The sequence below is a fragment of the Pristis pectinata genome, chromosome 33 (assembly GCF_009764475.1).
Source record: "Pristis pectinata isolate sPriPec2 chromosome 33, sPriPec2.1.pri, whole genome shotgun sequence".
In the NCBI taxonomy this organism is placed as follows: domain Eukaryota; kingdom Metazoa; phylum Chordata; class Chondrichthyes; order Rhinopristiformes; family Pristidae; genus Pristis; species Pristis pectinata.
In genome coordinates this window covers 18,198,175-18,223,969 of record NC_067437.1, presented here as the reverse complement: position 1 = coordinate 18,223,969, position 25,795 = coordinate 18,198,175, and the positions used below count along the sequence as shown (strand labels likewise).

General features: G+C 49.8%; 1 protein-coding gene and 1 non-coding gene across 4 annotated transcripts in view; one reads left to right on the top strand and one right to left on the bottom strand.

Annotated features, from left to right (window-relative positions):
- Positions 1–25,795, top strand: part of LOC127585713 (protein shisa-9-like) — a 114,606-nt gene that overhangs the window by 59,057 nt on the left and 29,754 nt on the right. The gene's annotated exons all lie outside the window — the stretch shown is intronic.
- trnar-ccu (transfer RNA arginine (anticodon CCU)) lies at positions 14,298–14,370 on the bottom strand. Its single transcript has one exon. It is a non-coding gene; the product is annotated as a tRNA-Arg (tRNA).

The following is a 25,795-nucleotide window of genomic DNA, read 5'->3' as shown; positions in this document are numbered from 1 at the left end:
GCAGACAATTCTCCAATATCTGAAGGCTTCGCCAGGACACACAAAGTGCTCCTTTATCCAAAGGCTCTCCCCAGCGCTGCTAGGCGATGTCCCAACATCTGGAAACACATACTGTACGTGCAATATTTGGGACCATTCCCACCAAATAATAACATCTGCAAGATGTTCTCATCTGGCAGTCTGGGACTACTCCTCGACCATACCTCCAACATCTGGGAGCATTTCCCATCACTTCCGTCACCTTCAGAGTCTCCCTAACGCCAGTGGCCGTTGCAGGAGCACTCCCTGTGGTACCAATGCACCATATTCAACGGAGGCCTTGTCAGCATGGGAAGATCCCACAGCACTTTGAAAGCTGAGCAGCAAGCTCTGCGGGTAGCAGGGCTAATATCTCTACACCACCAGGACTGGTCATACTGTGTGTGGGAGCCTGTGGTGCGTGGACCTCAACAGCAGATCACCAGTGCTGGAACATTCCCATAACTCCTGAGAAAAGAAAAAAACTTACCTGCCTTTCTATAGCGCCTTTCAGAACATAAGAAGTAGAGTCACTGGCAGCCCACACAAATTACAATGAGCCAATGACATATGGGGTGTTGGGTGAGGAATAACTACTGGGGAGAACCTTGAGATAGTGCCGGGGATCTCACCCTTGAGGAGGCACAATGAACCTCACCAGAAACTTGGCACCCCAGGTAGTGTCAGGCCCTCGGGACGTGAGATCTGGAGTGGGGCACCATACCCAGCATTGTGTCCTGACATGTCCCCACCCTTTCCCTGCACCAGCGCACCACTGGACCCTCCCAGTGCTGCCACAGATCGAGGCCCTGCACTCAACCTTGAGACTCCTCAGAGAGAGAACTAGTCACCAACCCATGAAGCGTATGGGGAAACTATTTTAGGTCATTGGGAATCCCAGTGTTTTCCGACAGTGTCTCCTCCAGGATGGCATTGTTGTAGCATAACCTGACAGAGGGTCCAAACAGAATTAAAGCAAGAGGTTGCCTGCTGTAGGCTTTAGAGTCATAGAATCATGCAGCAGGGAAGCAGGCCCTTTGGCCCAACTCGTCTGTGCTGAACAAGATACCCATCTAAGCTAGTTCCATTTGCCGGCATTTGACCCATTTCCCTCTGAACTTCTCCTATCCATGTACCTGTTCAAATAGCTTTTAAATGTCGTTAATGAACCTGCCTCAACCATTTCCTCTGGCAGCTCGTTCCATATACGGACCACTCTCTAGGTGAAGAAGTTGCCCCTCAGGTTCCTATTAAATCTCTCCCCTCTCACCTTAAACCTGTGCCCTCTAGTTCTTGATTCCCCAACCCTGGGAAAAAGACTGTGTGCATTCACCTTATCTATTCCCTTCCTGATTTTATACACCTCTACAAGATCACCTCTCAGTCTCCTACGCTCCAAGGAATAAAGTCCCAGCTTGTCCAACTGCTCCCTATAACTCAGTCCCTCAAGTCCTGGCAAAATCACAGTAAATCTTTTCTGCGCTCTTTCCAGCTTAACGGCATCTTCCTTATAGCAGGGTGACCAAAACAATATGGCCTTACCAACATCTTGTACAACCACAACATAACATCCCAACTTCTGTACTCATTGCCCTGACTGATGAAGGCCAGTGTGCCAAACGCCTTCTTCATCACCCTGTCTACCTGCGATGTCATTTTCAAGGAAGGGTGGCTTTGAACCTATGATCTACTGATCAGGAGGGGTGAGCACTAGTGAGTGAGCCAAGGTTGCCTCAGTTTAAAGAGTTTTGAGCGCAGGAACTCGTCGCAGCCTCTCTAAGCACCAGCTTATGTAAATACGGTTGCTTCTCCACTAAACCTTCCTGGAGCAACGAACAAACTGCTGGAGGAACTCAGCGGGTCGAGCAGCATCCGTGGGAGGAACAAAATTGTCGACATTTCAGATTGAAACCCTGCATCAGGACTGAGAGAGGAGGGGGGGATGGTGAAAGGGGCCAAGGGTGATTAGTGGACCGAGGGGGAGGGGGAGCTGAAGGACACAGCCAGCTGGAGCCAGGGAGGGGAGGAGAGAGGGTAGAGGTGGATGATCGATGGGGCAGATGGTGGGGGGAGGGGAGGGTGAAGGTCAGAGAGACCTGAGACAGCGATGTGGGAACACAAGAGGCTGCCAGTGCTGGAAGGTGATAGTGGGAACCAATAGGAACCTTCCCGTACCCTTGATTAGCCTCTCTCTCCAACACGTGTCGCGGTGGCAGTGCGCCGCACCAAATGAGCCACTGCCAGGCACATTTAAAAGGAGGCTACAGAGGCTAGAGTCTCCCTGGAGACGCACAGGCACCCTAGCTCGAGGCCAAGCCTCCTGTCACTCGCCCTTCCTACCGAGTGGGCGAACGATGTTGCTGTAGTCGCTGTTGCGTCGAGGAAGGCCACTTTCCTTTGAAGTGGCCGATGAACATTGGAAGCTGAATGCTCCTGACAGGACTTGTCACAGTGCCAGCTCCCTATCAGCTTGTCCCCACGTGTAATTAGCCAACCTTCCTGCATTCCAGTGTGAGGTGTTCCTGCTCAGTTCTCCTCACCTGCTGAACGGCTGTCAGCCAACACCTTCCCTCCCCCTCCTCACCTCCAGCGTGACCAGGCTCCATAAGCACCCAAATAACACGCCTCCTGATGCTGAGGTTGTACAGGATCTCTCCCTGCAGTCTCGGTTCATTCTCCCCCTTCCACACTCCCACCCCTCCGCTGCCCAGTATTTCTCTGCTTGGTGTTCCCCTGCATGTCCCCACACACCCACACCTCATCCCTTCCGTTGTTGTTGGTCAGGGAGCAGAATACCAGAGTGGGAGAGAGGGCAGCAGCCTGTTGTTCATTCAGTGAGACCAGGTCTGATTGGTAACCCACCCCATATCCTCTCTCAGGCCCGGGTCTGTGACATCCAGCCCAGGAATTGTCAGATGATTCAGTCATACAACTCTGAAACAGGCCTTTCGGCCCACTGAGTCTGTGCCGACCATCAACCACTCATTTACACTGATCCTGCACCAATCCTATTTAACTCTCCCCACGGTCCCATCTCCTCTCAACATCTTCCACTCGGTATTTACAGGGGGCTCCCAGGGAGTGTGTCAATATTTATAACGGGTCCGTGGACACATGTCAGGATTTAAAGGGAATGCTTGTGGGTGTGCCAGAGTATACAGGGGGTCCCAGGAGTGTCACTATTTACAGGATGTGCCGGGTGTGTATCAGTATTTATGGGTGATCCCCAGGCGTGTGTCAGTGTTTATAGGGTATCCTGGGTGTGTGCCAGTATTTACAGTGGTCCCGGTGAGCGTGTCAGTATTTACAGGGGTCCCGGGGAGTGTGTCAGTATTTACAGGGGGTCCTGGGTGTGTGCCAGTATTTACAGGGGTCCTGGGGAGTGTGTCAGTATTTACAGAGGGTCCCGGGGAGTGTGTCAGTATTTACAGGTGGTCCTGGGGAGTGTCTCAGTATTTACAGGGGGTCCCGGGGATTGTGTGCCAGTATTTGCAGGGGGTCCAGGGGATAGTGCCAGTACTAGGAGTGAATCTCACCAATAGCCTATCCTGGTCCTACCATGTAGACACCACGGCCAAGAAAGCTCACCGGCACCTCTACTTCCTCAGGAGGCTAAAGAAATTTGGCATGTCCGCCTTGACACTCACCAACTTTTATCGATGCACCAGAGAAAGCAACCTATCTGGATGCATCACGGCTTGGTACGGCAACTGCTCTGCCCGGGACCGCAAGAAACTGTAGAGAGTTGTGGACACAGCTCAGCGCATCACAGAAACCAGCCTCCCCTCCATGGACTCTATACTTCTCGCTGCCTCGGTAAAGCAGCCAGCATAATCAAAGATCCCACCCACCCAGGACATTCTCTCTTCTCCCCCTCCCATCAGGCAGAAGATACAGAAGCCTGAAAGCACCTAACACCAGGCTCAAGGACAGCTTCTACCCTGCTGTTATAAAACTATTGAACGGTTCCCTATACGATAAAATGGACGTTTGACCTACCCCATTATGACCTTGCACCTTATTGCCTGCCTGCTCTGCACTTTCTCTGTAGCTGTGACACTTTACTCTGCATTCTGTATTGTTTTACCCTGTACTACCTCAATGCACTGTGTAATGAATTGATCTGTACAAACGGTATGCAGGACAAGTTTTTCACTGTACCTCAATACAAGTGACAATAATAAACCAATTCCAATTCCAATAATGGGGGTCCCAGGGAATGTATCAATATTTACAGGTGGTCCCTGGGTCTGTGTCATTGTTTACAGGGGATCCCTGGAAGTGTGTCAGTAACAGAGGGTCCCAAAGTGTGTCCAAATTTTACACACCTATTACATTCTTTAATTTTTAACTTTATTTATACAGCACGGTAACAGGCCCTTCCGGCACAATGAGTCCGCGCTGCCCATTTAAACCCATGTTAACCTAACCGTATGTCTTTGGAATGAGGAAACCAGGGCACCCGGAGGAAACCCACGCAGACACGGGGAGAACGTACAAACTCCTTGCAGACAGCGACGGGATTTGAGCCCCGATCGCTGGTGCTGTAATAGTGTCGCGCTAACCGCTACGCTACGTTGAACTTACCTGAGGAGCTGTCAGTGATGTCTGGTTGTTGCTACAGCAATGGCGGCCATTTCAGTGACGCGTCAGCACGCTACATCTTCCTGCAATAAGAAGATGGAGATTTACGTGTAGGTCTGAGCCCAAAGGATGGCTAGGATTGGGCTTGACTTCATATACAGTGAAATAGAGGGAAATAACCCAGAAACCCAGCTGCCCTTGCCCCAGGACGAAGGTTGTCCATCACTGAAGTGAGGCCGGCCTGGCTCAGTGCAGTCGCGAACACTGCAGTCCTCCCTCCACTGCTGCTGAAACCACCCGGGGCCTTTCCACTCCGGACCGGACTCCTCAGATGCTGCCTTGACCGGCCTCCTATCTGGTACCCACAGTAAACTCTGTTGCCCAGGTCCCCTCACACCAAGTCCGACTGGCCACAGCCCCTACTACACTCACTCATTCACTCTCCCACCCAGCAACTCCTCTTGTTTACCATTCCCACCCATGTCCCACTGTGGCCTGCCTCCTTACCCGTGAACACACCTCCAGCGCCTCACCCCTAACAGCTTCTGCCTTCTCACTCAGCCCCCCGCAACCTTCCCAACCCCCAGCATTCCCTCCCCAGTCTCTCTGGATCAGGACCTTCGCCCTTCCTTTATGCCGCTCTTTGAAACTTATGTAGTTGGCCAAGGTTTGGTGTCCTCGCTGAGTGTCTCCTCACATCCCCTGTCAGGCAAGTGTCTGATAATGTTCCCGTGCAGCGCCCTGGGACATTTAACCACACGAAGGCTGCCATATAAATGTATGTTGTTCTGTTTGATGCCCAGAATCGCTGTTGACAGTCAGCATGAGGAGAATGTCTGGCCAGCCAGGATATAGAGTCAATGTTCAGCCAATGCAGAGGGCACTAGTGACCCCATCCAGATGGCTGTGTACGGTATAGGTCTCCTGTGAAGGAAGAAGGATGCTGGCAGGTCAGAAAAGGTTTACCAGACAAACACAGTGAATGGGCAGGTTGTCTCATGAGGAAGGGCGGGACAGGCTGGGTTTGTAACTGCAGGAGTTCAGAAGAATCAAAGGAAACTTCATTAAAACATACAAGATCCTGAGGGGACTCGACAGGGTGGATGCGTAAGAGTCATAGAGAGATACAACGCGGAAACAGGCCCTTCCACCCATCAAGTGAATGCTAACCATCAGGCACTCATTCGCACTAATCTTACCCTGACCTATTTTATTCTTCCCCCCCCCCCCCCCCCAGATTCTACCACACACCTACTCTAGGGGCAATACAATGGCCAATTAACCCACCAACCGGCATTGTTTGGGATGTGGGAGGGAACTGGAGCACCCGGAGGAAACCCACGCGGTCACAGGGAGAATGTGCAAACTCCACACAGACAGCACCGGAGTTCAGGATTGAACCCGGGTCTCTGGTGCTGTGGCTCTGCCAGCTGTGCCACTGTGCTGTCCAAGTGGGGAGGATGCCTCCTCTTGTGAAGGATCTACAACTAGGAGTCACTGTTTGAAACAGAAAGGATCACCTATTTGCAAGGAAATATTTTCCCTCAGAGTTTTTGCAACTCCCTTCCTCAAGGAAGTGTGCGAGCAGAGGGTTTGAATATCTTTAAGGCAGAAGTAGGTGGATGCTTGATAAGCGAGGGAGTGGAAAGGTTACCACGGGTCGATGAGCTTACGGCCAGATTGACCACGCTCTCATCAAATGGCAGATCAGATGAGGGGCCGAGTGGCCTACTCCTGCTCCTATTTCACATGTTGATGTGTTTGTATGTTTATATGTTGCAGCAGGACACTGTCCCGACTACAGTACTGCGCTCCATCAGACCCACTGCCCATGTTACCCCGCATCCCACCCCAAACCTCCCACCCTCACCCGGTGCTTGCCCTGTGGCTGTACTCTTCCATGGGTGTGCAGCCACACCCCCCCCCCCCCCGCCCCTGTGTCCTGGAGGCCTCTGTTCCACAGCTGTCCCATCCACGGACAGGCTGCTGGTGGAGACCAGGACTTGTCTGCTCAAAGGCTTGTTTCAGTGGTTTTCAATGACTGACAAATATGGTCAAAATTGATTTAAATAATTTGAAACATTAAAAACAATAAAAATTAAAAATAATAAATCTATTTTAAAACCCAATAAATTACTGTTTATTAATTAAGAACCAAGGACAGACAGATCAGTGTGGGAATAGGAAGGGGAGTTAAAATGACACATAATCGGAAGCTTGAGATGGCCACTGCGGACAGAGCACAGATGTTCCGCAAAACAGTTGCCCAGCCCACACTTGGTTTCTCAATATATAAGGATAAATTTGAGTTGTTGACAATAGAGTCATAGAGCACTACAGCACAGAAACAGGCCCTTCTAGTCCATGCCGGCCTGGTTTTCTGCCTAGTCCCATCTACCTGCACCCGGACCATAGCCCTCCATACCTATCTCATGCATGTACCTATCCCAACTTTAAAGAAGCAAAAAAGACCTAGCCAAGCTTAACTTTTCATTGAAGAGTGGTAACTGTTCTCATGAATGAAGCTGCACTGCATGAGGGGCCAGGTATGAAGTGCATTCAAGCCCTTGGCTCGGCAACATATAAAACGTCCCTGGACTCTAAGCTCAAGTGCGAAGCAAGAGGTCAGGTGAGCTGACATCCGATCTCCAACGCATTCCATATTTCTGCAACCGTGGCTTTTATACGGAACTGTCCATTGACTGTTAGTGCGACCCAATCCAATGTCTGTCAAAGAGAAGGAGAGAAGTTTAGGCTGAAGGTAGGCAGGAAATTAAGGCCCTCTCTCCTGCATTTATTGTTTAGTCTGTTACAGTGTTTTAACAAGACCAGAATTTCTTCCCTAGCCCTAGTTGCCCCTCGACAGTGACTGTTTCAGTGGGCAATTGCAGGGTGCCCTCACAGCTGTGGAAGTGCAGTCACAGATGGGCTGGACTGGGGAAGGGTGGCACATCTCCCCTCTGAAGGACATTGGGTGAAGCAGCTGTTTTTAAGATAATTTATTTCAAATTTCTCATCATTGATAATGGGAAACATGAAATAACTGAATTATCTTAAAAATTATTGATAACAATTTTAATTTCAAGTTATGTAATCAATAGGATTTTAATTTCCCCAGCTGCTGTAGCCCGATTTGAACAGGCCATGGTACTTGCCAAAAGTGACCCACTTACAGTCCTTCACATCACACACATGGTCAACATGGGTTCCTTGTTTGAGTTGAAGTAAAAAAGGGATTATCTGGTCACACTCTCAGTGCAATGAACGTGCTTTTGAAAAATAGCTTTCAATTTGAAATTGGATTAGGATTTGAACTGAACTACAGGGCTGTGGAGAAAGAGCCAAGGACTGGGGCAAAGAGGATTGTTCTTACACAAACCAAGCACAGATTTGGTGGACCTAATGGCCTCCTTCATTACTGTTACAACTTTGATTCTATGGAATTTAATTCAGCGGCCGTCTTTGATCATTCCATTGAAGACATGGTTTCTATGGTAATGTACCCCAGAATTACTCTCTCAAGTGATGACATTTCTCCTGACTTCTCTTTATTACTGTCCGCTTGTGCCCCTGAGATTTGAAACTATTATTTGACCATTTAAATTGACAATGCTGCATCTGCCAGTGAGGCGGAGGTGGAGAGTGTCACGTGACTGAGCTTGCCTCCGTGGGTTCAGTTGGACTGCAGGCCAATGTCATGGTTCTGAGTACTGGCCTCGATTCAGCTCCATTGATGATGCCTTGTTGGGCAGCACATGGATTCCCTGCACGATTAATTGCATAACGACACACACCTGAGCCCCATCAGGGGCCTAGCATAAGTACCTGGGTTTCTCTAGCACTAGTTGCCAGAATGTTGATCAACTTTTGGGTATACTTTGTCTCCTGGCTGCTTAGAGCTCTCAACTCTAGAGCAGTCCTGGTTTCACTGTTCCTCTTAGGATATCCAGTTTTTGTGTTGGGACTCCACCTTGGATCCCTGAGGCAAGATTCCTTCCAGTTGCTGCCTGTTTGGTTCTGAGGAAGCATCCTGACTCCAGTCTTATACCAGTGTGCTGCATTTGGGTTCTCTGTGAGCTTGCTCTTGTCTCAACATTGTGACAGAATGTTCTGGCCACCATGAATCCAGTGGACAGGAATCCCCTGTATGAAGCCCTCACCAGCCAGAGCTCACTTCTGGGCTGGTGCAACTAGCAGCTCCAGGGGGTTGTGGCAGACTTCCATACCCTTACTGTGACTGTTGGGCAGCTGAGTCTCTGCTCTTACCTCAGCCATTCCTGGAATTCTGCCTGACTAGCCTGGGCCATCAGTGAGAGCATCACTGTACAGTTTGATGACCTGACCACCCAAGGAACTGCATGTACTTGACCCAGAACCCTGCACTGGGGATCTGGGAAAATGCTGGTCCTTCCTACTACAATGCTTGTTAGTTTTTGAGCAGTGGCCCTCCACGTACACCGCCGAGAGATCCAAGGTTGCATTTATTGTGGGGTTGTTGTGAGGAAGGGTGCTGGAATGAGCCATGGCCATCTGGGACCATCAGCCAGAGACCTGCTCCTCATTTCACACCTTCATTGGGGAGATGAGAAAGGTCTTCCTCCATCCCATCTGTGGAAAAGAGGCAGCCAAGCGACTCCTCACCCTCTGTCAGGGCTCCCGCAGTGTCGCAGAATACTCTGTGGAGTTCCAGATGTTGGCGGTGGACTCTGGGTGGAATGGGGAGGCTCTCCAGGGGGTTTTTGGCAAGGCCTCTGTGACAGGATTAAGGATGAGTTGGCAGCATGGGATGAGACAACCAGCCTGGATGCATTGATCTCTTTAGCCACCAGGCTGGACAACTGACTCCAGGAACAGCAGAGAGAGAATGATTCATCCAACAACAACCCCCCCACCCCCCAATCACCTTCCCAGCTTCTCCTGACATGAGCCTCTTGGCTCCTTCTCCTTCCGACCCAGCCGATTGCACCACCCTGAGGAAGCAACCAATGCAACTGGGATGGAACCGCCTTTCTCCCTCTGAACAATGTCGGAGATTAAGAGCTGGGGATTTCCTCTATTGCGGCCAGTCTGGCTATTCTCTTGCCACTTGTCCCCTTCGGCCAAAAGGGGAGGACTTGCCATTAAAGAGGAGGATCCTGGTGAGCCAGACAACTTTCCCTATGGCCTCCCAGAACTGGATGCTGATCCCAGCTACCATAAGACGCCTCCAATGGTCCCTGTCCTTCTCTGCCTTGGTGGACCCGGGCGCCAAGGGAAATCTGTTGGAGGAAGGTGTAGCCTCCTGGGCCGGGATTCCTCGGGAGCCATTGAGTGCCCCTCTGGAGGTCTGCGTGCTAGATGGCAGACTGGTGACCTGAGTCACGCACCATACACCTCCGCTGTTGCTGATCTCTGGAAACCATCGGGAACAGGTCTGCTTCCACCTGATAACCTCCCCACAGATGCTGATGGTCCTGGGGTACCCTTGATTGAGCTGCCACAATCCCCACCTCGATTGGGTGATGGGCAGGATAGTCAGTTGGCGTCCATTCTGCCACTCCGCTTGTCTCCAGTCGGCCCTTGCTACAGTACAGGCTTCTGCCAGTACAGGCCGCCGAAGCCCCAGACTTGTCCCGGGTCCCAGCAGAGTATCACGACCTGGGGCAAGTAGTTAATAAACAAGGGGCTCTTTCCCTGCCTCCTCACCGGCCATATGATTGCGCAATCATCCTTCCTGGGGCTCTGCTACCTACCAGTCGGCTATGTGACTTGTCCAACCAGAGAGGGAGGCCGTGGAGGAGTACATCAATGAATTTCTCGCTGTAGGCATTATTTGCCCCTCATCCTCCCCAGTAGACGCAGGGTCCTTCTTTGTGGGGAAGAAGAACGGCTCACTGCATCTGTGCATTGACTACTGAGGCCTCAATAACATAAGTCAGAAACAAGTATCCACTGCCACTCATCAGTTCCGTGTTTGAACTTCTTCACAGGGCCACCATATTCTCTAAACTTGACCTATGAAGCGCTGACCACCTGGTCAGGATAAGGGAGGGAGCTGAGTGGAAAACAGTGTTTAATACCCCTCTCGGCCACTTTTAATACCTAGTAATGTCATTTGGCCTCACCAATACTCCTGCCGTCTTCCAAGCCCTGATCAATGATGTCCTATGAGACTTCATAAATTGATTTGTCTATCCAGATGACATCCTGATCTTTAGTAGTCTCCAGGAACACACCCAGCATGTCCATCAGGTTCTCCAAGAGATGTGAATTCCATGTCCCCTCTGTCAGCTTCTTAGGATACATCATTGAGAGCAGACAAGTAAGGGCAGATCCCGAGAAGATCCGGGTGGTGGCAGAGTGGCCTCAACCCACGACACGCAAGCATCTCCAACGATTTCTGGGGTTTGCACATTTCTATTGCCGCTTCATTAGGGATTATGGTCGGGTGGCTGCACCCCTTACTCTACTTACTTCCCCTAAGACTCCATTTCTGTGAAATCCTGAAACTGACTCAGTGTTCTCGGACCTGAAGAAATGCTTCATGTCCTCTCCTATCCTGGTCCAACCATACCCCTCCCACCAATTCGTTGTGGAAGTCGACACCTCCGACTCTGGGGTGGGAGTGGTCCTCTCTCAATGCTCCGGTTTGGATCAGAGACTGCACCCCTGTGCCTTTTTTTCTCTCCGGTTGTCCCCTGCCGAACGTAACTACAACGTGGGGAACCGGGAGTGACTAGCAGTCAAGCTCGCATTAGAGGAGCGGAGACACTGGCTCGAGGGAGCGGGACATCCGTTTATGGTTTGGACAGACCACAAGAACCTGGAATATATACGAACCCTGAAACACCTGAATTCCCGTCAAGCACGGTGGGCATTATTCTTTGGCAGGTTTAGTTTACGCTAACACATCGTCCGGGGTCCAAGAACGGGAAGCCCGATGCTCTGTCCTGACAATACACCACCGAGGAGGACCATCCTAACCCCGAGACCATCCTTTCCCGGTCCTGTGTGGTGGCGGCCCTTACCTGGGAGATCAAGGCTGCAGTGAGGGAAGCCCAACAAACCCAACCTGACCAGGCAATGGACCACCCAACTGCCCTTTTGTACCAGAGCCTGTGCAGTCTCAGATTCTGCAGTGGGGACATTCTTCTTGTTTCGCCTGCCATCCAGGGATGGACAGGGCACTTTTTCTCTTGAAGAAGCACTTCTGGTGACCCTCCATGGACGCTGATACCCGTTCCTTTGTCTCTGCCTGTTCTGTCTGTGCCCATGGAAAAGCCTCCCACTAACTACCGGCTGGACTGCTTCATCCCTTACCCATACCTAGCTGTCCGTGGTCCCATATCACCCTGGATTTTGTCACGGGAACACTGCTGTTCTCACCATAGTAGACCTCTTTTCCAAAACAGTGCATTTTGTGGCCCTTCCCAAACTCCCTACTGCTTGGGAGACAGCAGACCTGGTCGTCCAACACGTCTTCTGTCTCCACGGAATCCCTGCAGATATTGTCTCCAACCAGGGTCCCCAGTTTGTCTCTGCAGTATGGAGGTCTTTTTGTCAGGCTCTTGGAACATCCATAAGCCTATCGTCTGGCTTCCATCCACAGATGAGCGGCCAAACAGAATGGGCAAATCAAGATTTGGAAACAGTGCTACTTTGCATAATGGCAAATAACCCTTCGACATGGAGCACCCATCTTGCTTGGGTTGAGTACGCCTGTAACTCTCTGGTCTGCACTCACTGGAAGATCCCCCTTTGAATGCTCACTCAGTTACCAACCCCCTTTGTTCCCCATCCATGAAGGGGACATCTCCGTGCCCTCAGCCGCAAGGTCTGGAAGGACACGTGCAGCCCTGCTCCAGACTGCTGACTGCAACTGGAGATTCGCTGATCGTCGGTGGATTTCCGTGCCAGTGTACCAGCCTGGGCAGAAGGTTTGGCTCTCAGCCAAGGACATCCCTCTCAAGGACGAGCCCAAGAAACTGGCTCCTCGCTTCTTGGGACTGTTTGTAATTGAGCGGATCGTCAATCCAGCTCTGATTGCCTATGACTCTGAGGATACATCCTGCCTTCCATGTGTCTCAGGTGAAGCCAGTGGCTAGCAGTCCATTGTGCCCTCCAGTGAAAACCACCCCCCCCCCCCGCTCCCAGATTGTTGATGAGCACCCAGCATACACCGTCTGGCGGTTATTGGATGTATGCTGCTGGGGTAGGGGCCTGCGGTACGATGGATTGGGAGGGATATGGTCCAGAGGAATGTTTCTGGGTTCCTCAGTCCTTCATTTTGGACCCCTCCCTCATTCAGGAATTCCATCAGAACCATCCAGATAAGCCCAGTGGGTTACCTGGAGGCTCCTGTTGAGGGGGGGTGGTACTGTCATGGTTCTGAGTACTGGCCTCGATTCGGCTGTATTGATGATGCCTTGTTGGGCAGCACATGGATTCCCTGCACGATTAATTGCATAACGACACACACCTGAGCCCCATCAGGGGCCTAGCATAAGTACCTGGGTTTCTTGAGCACTAGTTGCCAGAATATTGGTCAACCTTTGGGTATACTTTGTCTCCTGGCTGCTTAGAGTTGTCAACTCTAGAGCAGTCCTGGTTTCACTGTTCCTCTTAGGATATCCAGTTTTCATGTTGGGACTCCACCTCAGATCCCTAAGGCAAGACTCCTAGTTGCTGCCTGTTTGGTTTTGAGGAAGCATCCTGACTCCAGTCTTGTACCAGTGTGCTGCATTTGGGTTCTCTGCAAGCTTGCTCTTTGCTCAACATTGTGACAGTAAGTCACTTTCCTGAGAAGACGGTGTATTTACAGAGAAGGAAACAGAATGTGACAGACACGACACCATCTTCTCCCAGTAAAAGTGGGGATGTTTCTGTCGAAAAATGCAGTGAGTGGAGGATAGTTTCATGCACCCTATGATCTTGAAATCAATCTGGTCTCCAGGCTTGATTAACGGGAAAATTATCCAATCATCTCTACTCTGGCTGGGAATAGCACTGTCGCCATATCTAATCCAAAGCAAAATCTGCTCTCTATTCTAAATTGAAATGGAAGGGCAGGAAATCAAAGGCCACAAGGCAGGTTTGAAGATTGCATGCATTTCTTTTAGCTAGCTGTGTCCAATTCTAATACAATGAGAGAGAAGGTGGGGGAGAATTTAAAAAAAAATCTTGTCCCTCAGAATTTTTTTTCCAATAACCGCCCTACCACTGATGGTAGCCGGAGTCTATAATTGCCAGGATTTTCCCTGCTGCCATTCCTGAAGGGGGGGGGGGGGTCACATTTGCCATCCTCCAGTCATCTGGTTCCTTACCTGTGGCCAGTAAAGGTTTAAAAATCTCAAACAGAACCTCAGCAATCTCTTCCCGTCTCCTATAGCAGCCTGGGATAAATCTCATCTGGCTCTAGGGATTTATAAGATATCTTTATTAGTCACATGTACATCAAAACACAGTGAAGTACATCTTTTGTTCTGGGGGCGGCCCGCAAGTGTCGCCACACTTCCGGCGCCAACATAACATGCCCACAACTTCCTAACCCGTACGTCTTTGGAATGTGGGAGAAAACCGGAGCACCCGGAGGAAACCCATGCAGACACGGGGAGAACGTACAAACTCCTTACAGATGGGCTGGAATTGAACCTGGGTCCCTGACGCTGTAATAGAGTTACGCTAACCGCTACACTACCGTGCCTAAAACTTGATATCACCCCAGATGGGACTCGAACCCACAACCACTGGCTTAGGAGGCCAGTGCCTTATCCATTAGGCTACTGGGGCTTCACTAGGACATTGAGTACCTCCTCTTTATTTATGGGGACATGCTCCAGAATTACACCTTCCTCTTCACTGAGTTCTCCAGTTACAAAGTCCATTCCCTTTGTGAATACCAATCAAAGGAATTCATTTAAGGCCTCACTTGTACCTTCTGGCTCAACACACAGATGGCCCTTGTTGTCCCTAACGGGTCCTGCTCTCTCCCTGGTTATTCTTGTATCCTTCAGACCAATACAATGCCTTCAGATTTACCTTAACCTTGTCTGCCAGTGATGTTCTGTGACCCCTCACTGCTGTCCTAATTTCCTTTCAAAGTGTCACCCTACATCTTTTATGCTCTTGACAGGGCTCCCTATCATTAGTTCCCTCTCCCTGTCGTATACTTCCTTCTCTTTATCCACCCTCGATACCCCTGGACATCCAGGATTCCCTATACTTGTTCTTTGTTTTTACCCCCACAGGAACACAATGGCCCTGAACTCTCACTATTTCCCCTTTGAATGCTTCTCACTGTGCAGACTTACCTTCAAGTACACACTCCCAGTCTACCTTTGCCAAGTCCTGTCAAATTGGCCTTCCCATAGTTTAAGACCTTTACTCCTGGTCGATCCCTATTTTTTTTTTCCATGACTGCTTTGAAATATATGAAGGTATGGTGATTATCTCCAATATGGTTCCCCACTGACGCTCCCTCCACCTGACCAGCTACATTCTCCAAGGTCCAGTAGTGCTCCTTCCCTCATTGGTCTGTCTACAAGCTGTGTCAAAAAGTTCTTCTGGACACACCACAAAAATTTCGCCCCCTCTGAGCCTTCTTTAATCATCCCTTCTTAGTGTAGTGGTTAGCATAATGATATTACAGCGCCAGAGACCCGGGTTCAATTCCCACCGCTGTCTGTAAGGAGTTTGTACGTTCTCCCCGTGTCTGCGTCGGTTTCCTCTGGGTGCTCCGGTTTCCTCCCACGTTCCAAAGACGTACGGGTTAGGAAGTTGTGGGCATGCTATGTTGGCGCTGGAAGTGTGGTGACACTGGCAGGTTGCCCCCAGAACACTACGCAAAAAAGATGCATTTCACTGTGTTTTGATGTACAGGTGACTAATAAAGATATCTTGCTTCGCTTACCAAGTCTGCTCTGAGACCCCTTCCTCTGGCTAAGCATCAGCATGCATTTGGTAATGCTCCTGTGATGTGGTTTGGGACGTTTCACTCCCCTAGAGGCACTTTAGAAATGCACGATAACAATACGGATTCTCTCAAGGTGCGATGTATCTGGAGATGATATTTTAAGTAAAAACAGGAAATGCTGGAAAAAGCTCTGTGGAGGCTATGATAACGGGCTTTATTACAAAGGCTGTAATATTGAGGCTTCAACTCAATGACCTTTCATTGGAGGACATTGGAAGCAAACAGCTTTTAAGCACATATTTCAATTTCCTTTCTCCACAGGCGCTGACTAACTTGCTGAGTATTTTTCAGCATTTCTGTTTTCTATTTCAGATTCCCAGCATCCACAGGACCCTTCCCGTCAGCCTCCGTGAGTGAACTGATGAGGTTCAGAGTGCCAATCACAGCCCTGGCTGGAAAAGCTCCGTCATAAGCCTCTTGAGTCAGGTGCCGGTGGCTGCCTGGCATCAAGCCTGGTGCTGAAAGCCCTTGTGCTGTGGAAGGAAGGGAAATCGTGCACAGGGGATTGTCTAATTAAAGGAAGGATCATACAAACGCCAGGCATTTAGGAAGTGCAGTCACGATTGGTTTGTTTCCAATTTGTTGGCAGCAAGCTCCCAACGAATAATAATCAGATGATTGATCAGTTAATCTAGTCTAAATGAAGATGGGATATGTGATAAATATTGGCTCAGAGCCCTGGGGACCTCAGGGAAAACTTTACCCTCAGGGAGAGAATATGCAGTTTGTTACTATACGGAATGACAGATGCATTTGAGGGGAAACTAAATATAGAACTGTACAACAATGCAATACAACACACAGGCCATTCTGCCCATTGTGGCCATGCCAGCTCTTTGGCAGAGCCATCCAATTAGTCCCACTCCAGTCCATTGCCCCATGCCTCTTTTTAGGGTGAGATAGATTTTTGGATGACAAGGAAGACCAAAGGTGGTGGAGATTAGGCCAGGATTGGATCAGACATGTATTTAGTGAACAACAGACATTGCTGTGGAGTCCACTTCCATTACTGTTCCAGGCCAGGCATCCCACATCCCAACAGCTCCCTCTGCAAAACAGTGCCCCAGGACCTTTTGCCAGTCACCTTAAACCTGAGATTGCTGACCTTTCTGCCACTAAAAACAACTTCTCTGTGTTTTCTTCACTGAAACCCTGTCTGTTCTCCAGCACATAAATCAAATCTCCCGTTAAACATCTCTGCTCTAAAGAGAAGAAGCTCAGCTTCTCCACATAAGAAAATAAGATCAGAAGAAGCAGGAGTACAGCATCCCATCCCTTGTGCTGCTCCCCGATTCAATAAGATCATGGCTGATCTGACGTTTGCCTCAGCTCCACTTTCCTGACTGACCTCTGCAGTCATTGACTCCCACATAGACCAAACATCTGTCTCAGCCTTGGATATATTCAGTCATTGACCTTCCACAGTTCACTGGGGTGTAGAATTCCAAAGATTCACATCCCCCTGAAAGAAGAAATTGCTCCTCAGCCGTGTCTTCATCCTCAGACTGTGCCCCCAAATTCCAAACTCCCCCTCCTCAGGAATCACCTTTCAACATCCTCCCTGTCAAGCTCCCTCAGAATCTTGAAAAAAAAACTGCTGGAGGAACTCAGCGGGTGGAGCAGCATTTGTAAGGAACTGTTGACGTCTCAGGTCGAGATCCTGCATCAGGACAATCCGATTCCCTCCATAGATGCTGCCTGACCCATAGGGTTCCTCCAGCAGTTTGTTTTTTGCTCCAGGTTCCGGCACCTGCAGTCTCCTGTGTCTTCCTCAGGACCTTCGATATTTCACTGAGATCACCTCATTCTTCTGCACTCCAGAGAGTATGGGCCCAGTCTATTCATTAATTGCTAAAAGGGCAAGCCTCTCATCCCAGGACACAATCTACTAACCTTCCCTCTTTAAATACAAAAACAAAATTGTACACAAGTCCTGTATAGCTGGAGCAGGGAACTCCTCCACTGACACACCATCCCATCGCAATAAAGACCAACATCCTGTTCAACTTGGTAACTGTTTGTTCTCCCTGCAGGCTCAGTTTGTGTTTTAAGTCAAGGAACACTCAGTTGCCTTGGAACGCCAGCATTTAACGACATCACGATACTTAAATCATGCTCTGCTTTTCACAAGAACCAGAAGCAGGAGCCAGCCCATTCAGCCCATCATGCCTGCTTTGTCATTTGGTAAGATCACGGCTCATCCAATCACCTTCCTGCTCTCTCCCCAGACCCTTTCACTCCCTTATAATTTAAATGTCTATCAATGTATTCAATGCCGTCGCCTCCACAGCTCATAGATTCACAACCCTCTAACAGAAGAAATTCCATCTCCTCTCCATGTGAAATAATTCTGAAACTAAACTGCTTCGTTCTAGATACCCCCTCAGCACCTGCCCCTTCAGTTCCCCTGGAATCTTTACATCCCTGACATTCCCTATAACTGAAGTCCTTTATCCACGGTGCCCTTCTGATGAGACTCCTGATTGGCTCAGATGTCCAGATGGGCCATGAATTCTGCCCTGGATCAGTTGGACCAAGAAGGCTATAACCTTCATGCACCACTGTGCCCCTGGAAATATTGCTGTAGGATCTTCTGTGTTCAACCGACCAGGGGGACGGGGCTCTCGTTCGAAAGGCAGAATAGTGGGTGTGTGGAGGGATCACCTGAACCACTCAGCTTTGAGCTTCAGGCTGAGGATGCAAGTACAACCCTGGTCCATAATTTTGCAAACTTCACAACTGCTATATTTTCACCAAAGAGGACCGGCTCAGAAACACCTGAAAGTGATCAGAATGTAGTCAAGTAAACTGAGGCACCAAGAGAACATGGCTTCCTGTTCCAGGGTTAGTAACGTTAGGTCCCACCTATGGGTGCTGATTCTGCCACCGTTGTGCAGTGTAGCGGTTAGTGTAATGCTATTACAGCACCAGCGACCTGGGTTCAATTCCCAGCGCTGTCTGTAAGGAGCTTGTACGTTCTCCCCATGTCTGAGTGGGTTTCCCCAGGGTGCTCCGGTTTCCTCCCACTTTCCAAATACGTACAGGTTAGGAGCTGTGGGCATGCTATGTTGGCGCCGGAAGAGTGGCGACACTTGTGGGCTGCCCCCAGCACATTCTCAGTAAGGCAAATAGATGCATTTCACTGTGTGTTTTGATGTATGTGTGACTAGTAAATGAATATCTTATCTTAATATCTTATCTACTTTGGCACCAATATCCGTAGCAGAAGAAGTCCATCCTAGCCATGGCAGCCCTGTCTTACAACAGGCACCTCACCCTCATCAAGAGCAGCCTACCATGGGCATGTCATCCTCATGGGCACCCAATCCTTCCCATAGGCACCCTTTTCATGTGCACCCCCTCCTTCCTGTAGCCTCCATTACCATGGGCACACTACCTATCCCATGAATGTGAACCTTCAACTTGAGTACCCTACCCTTACCATAGACAGCCCGCCATTATTATGGGCAACCCACCCAACTTTAAGCAGGCCATCCTTACCAATGGCATTCTCACCCTTACCTTGGCCACTTGTGCTGCATGATTGAGCCGGTGTTGTGGTGCCCAGCCCTTGGTGCTCTTGGGGTGGAACCTCCTTGCCCTCCAGGTCTTGGTGTGTTCCAAGCTGCCACACCTAATGCTTTTTCTTCTTCAATCGACCCCCAGGAGAGGCAAAAGCAGGTGGCAGACCCGAGTCTTCCAACGCCCCACTTGACCAGTGAGGGCCGTTCAAGATATTGGTGCAGGTTGGCAGCAGTCAGCTCAGGACGACTGCAACACAACCCGTCCAGTGGGAGGACAGTCCAGACACACGGGCTGATATCAGAAAGTACTTCATCATCCAAAGGGAATGGTACATCAGGAACTCTATCCCTCTAAAAGCTCATCCAGAAGGTTAAGGCATGTGGGATCCAAGGCATATTGGCAAACTGGATCCAAGATCAGCTTGGTGATAGGAGGCAGAGGTTAATGGTGGATGGGTGTTTTCTGATCAGGAGTCAGAAAAACATTGGAATTGGTTTGTTATTGTCACATGTACCAAGATACGATGAAAAGCTTAGCTTTCCAAGCCATCCATACGGATCATTTCTAAACATCAGTACTTTGAGGTAGTACAAGGGAAAAACAATAACAGAATGCAGAATAAAGTGTCACAGTTACAGAGAAAGTGCAGTGCAGGCAGACAATAAGGTGCAAGGACCACATCAAGGTAGAGCTCGTCATTGACCTACAAGAGGCCCATTCAAGAGTCTTATAACAGTGGGATACAATCGTGACCTGCGACCTGCAACGTTGACTTTTTCTCCCTGTACAGATGCTGCCTGACTTGCTGAGTGTTGCAGCATTTTCTGTTTTTATTTCAGATTTTCAGACTCTGCAGTTTTATGATTTTCAGTTTCAGCACTGTTTTGTCCAGTAGGTGTACAGCGTAAGGCAGGTAGAGTTTAGGTCGGCAATGATTGACCACGTGGAACAGGGTGAATGGGCTCCTCACTGTACTGTAACTTCCTCTACTTCCAGCCAATGCAGACTGAATTTCGGACATTTTTTGTGGAAGTGGGATTAAGTTTTGAGGACCTCTTTTACTTTAAGGATGCTGGCTAGAGAGAGAGACGAGAGGAGATTTTGATCACATAAGCCTGGGACTGATTTGAGCTCAAGTTCTAGAGGTCGCAGAATGATCAGTGAAAAATGTAGTCAATACAAGCTGCTATTAGCAGGCCAATACTCCCTGGGGCACCACTGGAAGGTATTTGATTCCCGGTCACAGGAGAGTGTTTAACCTTGCATATTAACAATGAGAAGATTGGCCTGAAAACAGACCTGACTGAAATCATCTAACTCTGGACACATACACACATCAGCCCTGGACCTCCAGGTCTCGGGATGAGGTTAGTGCTGAGTTAGCCCAATCGAACCTCAGAGAAGCCAAGGGTGTAATTACGGCTTTAGACATCTGGTCATCTAGATATCTACAACTGTCACTGAGATGTGAGCACAGAAGCCCCCATGGAATCAAACAGCTCAGAAAGAGACCATTTGGCCCACTGTACCTATGCTGACTCTATCAATGTGTTATACAAGGAATCCTAATCTCTGCTTTTTCCCACAGACCTGCATTATTTTACTTTTTAATGTTTATCCAATTCTCTTGATTACATTGTTACTGAGTCCCCTTCTTCCACCCTTTCCAGATCACAACTGTCTGTGTTAAAACAACTAGTCGTCTGCTCCCGTACTTGTGTGTTAACTTAAAGCTGTGTGCCCGGGTTATCAGCCCTGCTGCCAGCACACACCTACCAGCAACATACAATGGTACAGTGATGTACTGCACCAGTCATCCACAAACCGGGGCTAGTGATCTGGAGACATGAACTTAGGCCTAGACACTGAAGTTGTGCAATTTAAATTCAGATCATTTCCGTTCAACAAACACTGGCCAATAACCCATGGACTAACCCCATTAACCTGGAAAAAATGTTAACTATGAAACTGCTGGACAGTCATAGAAACCAGGCCAGTTCACTGGTACCAATCCCAATCCCAATACCAATCCTTCGGAAAAGGAAATCTCTCCAACCAAATTCAGCACATATGTGACTCCACACTGTCTATGTGTCACTCCTCACGATGCATCACTCCACACTGGCTGTATGTCACTCCACACTGTCTATGTGTCACTACGTACTGCCTGAGTGTCACTCCACACCGGCTGTGTGTCACTCCGGACCGCTCTTGTGATTGAGTCTAAACTGCTCTTAACTGGTCCAGGAAGCCACTTAATTGTCGTAACACAACGGAAGTCCCGCCCTGCGTCCGGGTGAGATACCGGGGCAGTGGTGGAGCCATCGCCTCACAGCTGCACCAACCCCAACCTCGGCCATTGTCTGTGTTGAGTCTGCACGTTCTCCCTGTGACCGCCTGGGTTTCCCCCAGTGCTCCAGTTTCCTCCCACGTTCTAAAGACCTGCAGGTCAGTAGGTTAATTGGCAACAAATTGCCTGGTGTGTGTGGGTGAGTGGGGGATGAGTTGATGGGAACACAGGGAGAGTTAGTGCAGATGTGTGGTAGGTGGTCGGTGTGGAGCGGAAGGGCTCCAAGGATAATCAGGAATGGACATGAAATACCTCCACTGAGGTCCCACCCCATGAATAAACAGGAAGCCCAGCATTTGAGCAGCTTTTCTTCTCTTCTGATGACACACCGAGTTGCCCCAGACCCTTTCCAGACTCATTCCCTGGTTTCAAGAAATCTCTGCATCCTTCCCAAAGTGTGGTACCCAGAATGAACAACAGGGCAGACCTGCAGCCTGTGGGTGTGCTTGCAGTAATGGTCTTGAGTGGAAGACATTGGTATCGGTTTGACCACAGAGTCATAGATCAATGCAGCACGGATACAGGCCCTTCAGCCCAACCAGTCCATGCCGACCACAGAGCCCACTCAGCTAGTTCAGCCAATTTCCTGTGTTCAGCCCATATCCCTCCTAACCCTTCCCCTCCATGTACCTATCCCAGTGCTTCTTAAATGACACTATTGTACCTGCCTCACCCACTTCCTCTGGCAGCTCGTTCCATATACTCACCACACCCTGCATGAAAAAGGTGCCCCTCAGGTCCCTTTTAAATCTTTCCCCTCTCACCCTAAACCTACACCCCCTAGTTTTGGACTCCCCTACCCTGGGGAAAAGAATGTTATCTATGCCTCTCGTAATTTTAAACATTTCTATAAGGCCACCCCTCATTCTCCTACATTCCAAGGAGTAAAGACCTAGCCTGGCCGACCTCTGACCTCACTCAGACCCTCTAATCCTGGCAACATCCTTGTAAATCTTTTCTGCACTCTTTCCAGTTTAACTACGTCTTTCCTGTAACAGGGCGACCAAAACTCCAAGTGCTGCCTCACCAACGACTTATGCAACATAATGTCCCAACTCCAATACTCAGAGCCCTGACTGGTGAAGGCCAGCGTGCTAAACATCTTTTTCACCACCCTGTCTACCTGTGATGCCGCTTTCAACGAACTATGCACTTGTACTTCTAGGTCCCTCTGTTCCATTACACCCCCTGGTGCCCTACCATTCATAGTAAAAGTCCTACGCTGGTTTGACTTTCCAAAGTGCATCACCTCACGCCTATCTGTATTGAAATCCATTTGCCACTCCTTGGCCCACTTCCCGAACTGATCAAGATCCCCCTGTAATGTACAATAACCTTCACTCTCAACAGTGAGCATTCACACAGTGAGTATTGGTTTGTTATTGTCAAATGTACAGTGAAAAGCTAACCATGAAACTACTGGACAGTCAGAGACACCAGTCTGGTTCACAGGCATCCTTTGGAGAAGGAAATCCAAATGTGAAAAGTGTGCCACCCAGACAGATCATTCCATACATAGGTACATCGAGGTAGTAAAAAGAAAACAGAATGCAGAATATAGTGTCGCTTTCACAGAGAACGTGCAGTGCAGGGAGACAAATAAAGGCCAAGGGCCATGACGAGGTGGAGTGGGAGATCAAGAGTTCACCTTTTAGCGTATGAGAGGTCTGTTCAAGAGTCTGGTAAGAGTGGGATAGAAGCTGCCTGGTGGTACACGCTCTCCACCCTCTCCTGCAGTAACTACAGCTACTGACATGATGATAAAGGTCAGAACGCAGTTGCGTGGAAGAGCAGCAGCTTTGAGTGCTTGAGTTGGAAGTGTTTCAGGAGAGCTGGCATCGGTTTCATCCATACGGAGAACACATGGCGCTCCGCAGGCAATAGTCCTGATCACTCTGCAGGAGGTTCACCTTGTACACAGTACAGCACCTGGTCTGGCACCACTCAGTCCCACCTTCTTCGTACCAAGCCTGCCAACTGACAGGCCTCCCGCTGGATCCTGCTGTCACACGGCTGTGTGAGTACTCCACACCAGGACCCGTCAGCTTGCAAAGTCACACCATTTTATACCCCTCTGTCTGCTGGCGAGCTGCTGCAGCAAGAGGGGTGGGCGCGCCGTTTGATGAGGAGGGGAGCCTCCGTGCCGTACGGGCACTGGACCCAGCTCAGCGCCCTCTCCCAGCCTGGATCAGGGAGAGATCGGCTCCCTCAGTGCGGTCAGCCCTCACCCTGCAGAACTTCCGAGACAAGAGTCAAGGCTACAGCAATTAACACCAATCAAGAGGCACTTCACGGCTAATTATCAATGTGTGACCGATGGCTGCCTGCAAACCTGCCTCACTTAACCGCACTTGCCAAGTCTCCCTGAGGGGCCGGCAGTCTCCAGAGACCTCGCCAAAATGTCACCCCAGTGTTTAACGAAAATATTTGCGATCTCTTCCAACACTTCATTTGTTATAAGAATATCAGAGGGGTGGGGTTGGTGAGGGGTGGAAGGCTGTTTGAACACAGGATGACTACAACACAGGAGTTCCTCCTCCTACACACAAAGTGCTGGAGGAACTCAGCAGGTCAGGCAGCATCTATGGAGGGAAATAAGCAGTCGAGACCCTTCATCCGTTTTACTGGAGGAACTCGGCAGGTCAAGCAGCATCTGTGGAAGGAAAGGAATTGTTGACGCCTCAACCCGGATTGTCGACAGTTCCTTTCCTCCGATGGATGCTGCTCAATCCGCTTGAATTGCTCCACATTCCGGCGGCTGCAGTCTCTTGTGTCCCCACAGAAGGAGGTCGTCCGGCCCATCGAGTCCATATCATCCCTATGTAAGAGCGGCCCCAGTCTCCCACCCACAACCCTGCAAAGTTCTTCCATACCCTTTCCCAGCTGCTCTTTGACCCTGCCACCATTGAATCTCCACCCACTCCATCTGCCCACACCCACACACCCCTCCCACGGGGAACCCTCCCCCCACTGTTCCCACCTGTCATCCCCTCCACTCTTACTTGGTTCCATGCTCCACCTATCACCTCCCGGCCTCTGTCGCTATTCCCGCTCTCCCCTCCTCCATCTGCCTATTACCCCTCCTCACCTGGATCCACCTGTTGTTGCCAGCTCTTACCCCACCCCTTTCCGTCAACTTTTTATACCGGCCATCTCCCCTCTGCTCCTTCAGTCCAGATGAAGGGTCTCGACCCAGAATGTTGACAGTCCATTTCCCTCCACAGAGGCTGCCTGACCCACTGAGTTCCTGCATCATCTTGTTCGTTGCACCATTGGATCTGCCTCCTCTGCTCCCTCCAGCCATTCATTCCTGACCCCAACCACTGGCTGCGTAAAGCACTTTTCCTCACATCACCCTTGGTCCTTCGGCCAATGGCCTTCGTTCTACGTCACCTGCTGCTTGACCCCTTTGCCAATGGGAGCAGTTTCTCTCTATCCACTCTGCCTACGCATGATGGTGTTATCCAATCAGGTAACAGGGCGTACATGCTGGCCAATTGCTGTGGGAAGGCAAGGCACCAAAATAATTGGTGAGTTCACATAACCGGCGGACTTGGTTTCTATCTCCAGGGATATACCTGACAGTCAGATACACCGGATGGATTCCAGGGGCCCTTTGGTCTATCATCCACATTGATCATCTAACTCCCATTTTCACACGAATCTTACACCAATCCCACTTTATTGTCCCTACATTCCCAATACCCCCCCCCCCCCCCAGATTCTACCACACTAGGGGAAATTTACAGCGGCTAATTAACCTACTAACCTGCACCATTGGGACGTGGGAGGCAACTGGAGTACCCAGGGGAAACTCACGGGGGTCATAAGAACATAAGAACTAGGAGCAGGAGGAGGCCATCTGACCCATCGAGCCTGCTCCACCATTGAATAAGATCATGGCTGATCTGGCCGTGGACTCAGATCCACCTACCTGCCTTTTCCCCATAACCCTTAATTCCCCAACTACACGAAGATCTGTCTAACTGTGTCTTGAATACATTTAATGAGGCAGCCTCTACTACTTCCCTGGGCAGAGGATTCCACAGATTCACCACTCTCTGGGAAAAGCAGTTCCTCCCCATCTCCGTTCTGAAACCCACTCCCCTGAATCTTGAGGCTGTATCACAGGGAGAACGTGCAAACTCCACACGTGCAGCGCTGGAGGTCAGGAGTGAACCTGAGGCAGCAGCACTACTCACTCCACCACTCCACTGCCCTGCACTGTGAGGAACAGGTTTGATTAGGACTGGCTCTTGCTCACCGCAGTCTGGAGGAATGAGAGGTCTTTGTAATGAAACATGAACATCCTGCGGTAGGTGGACAGCTGGATGCTGAGGGACTGTTTCTACAGGCTGGAAGAATCT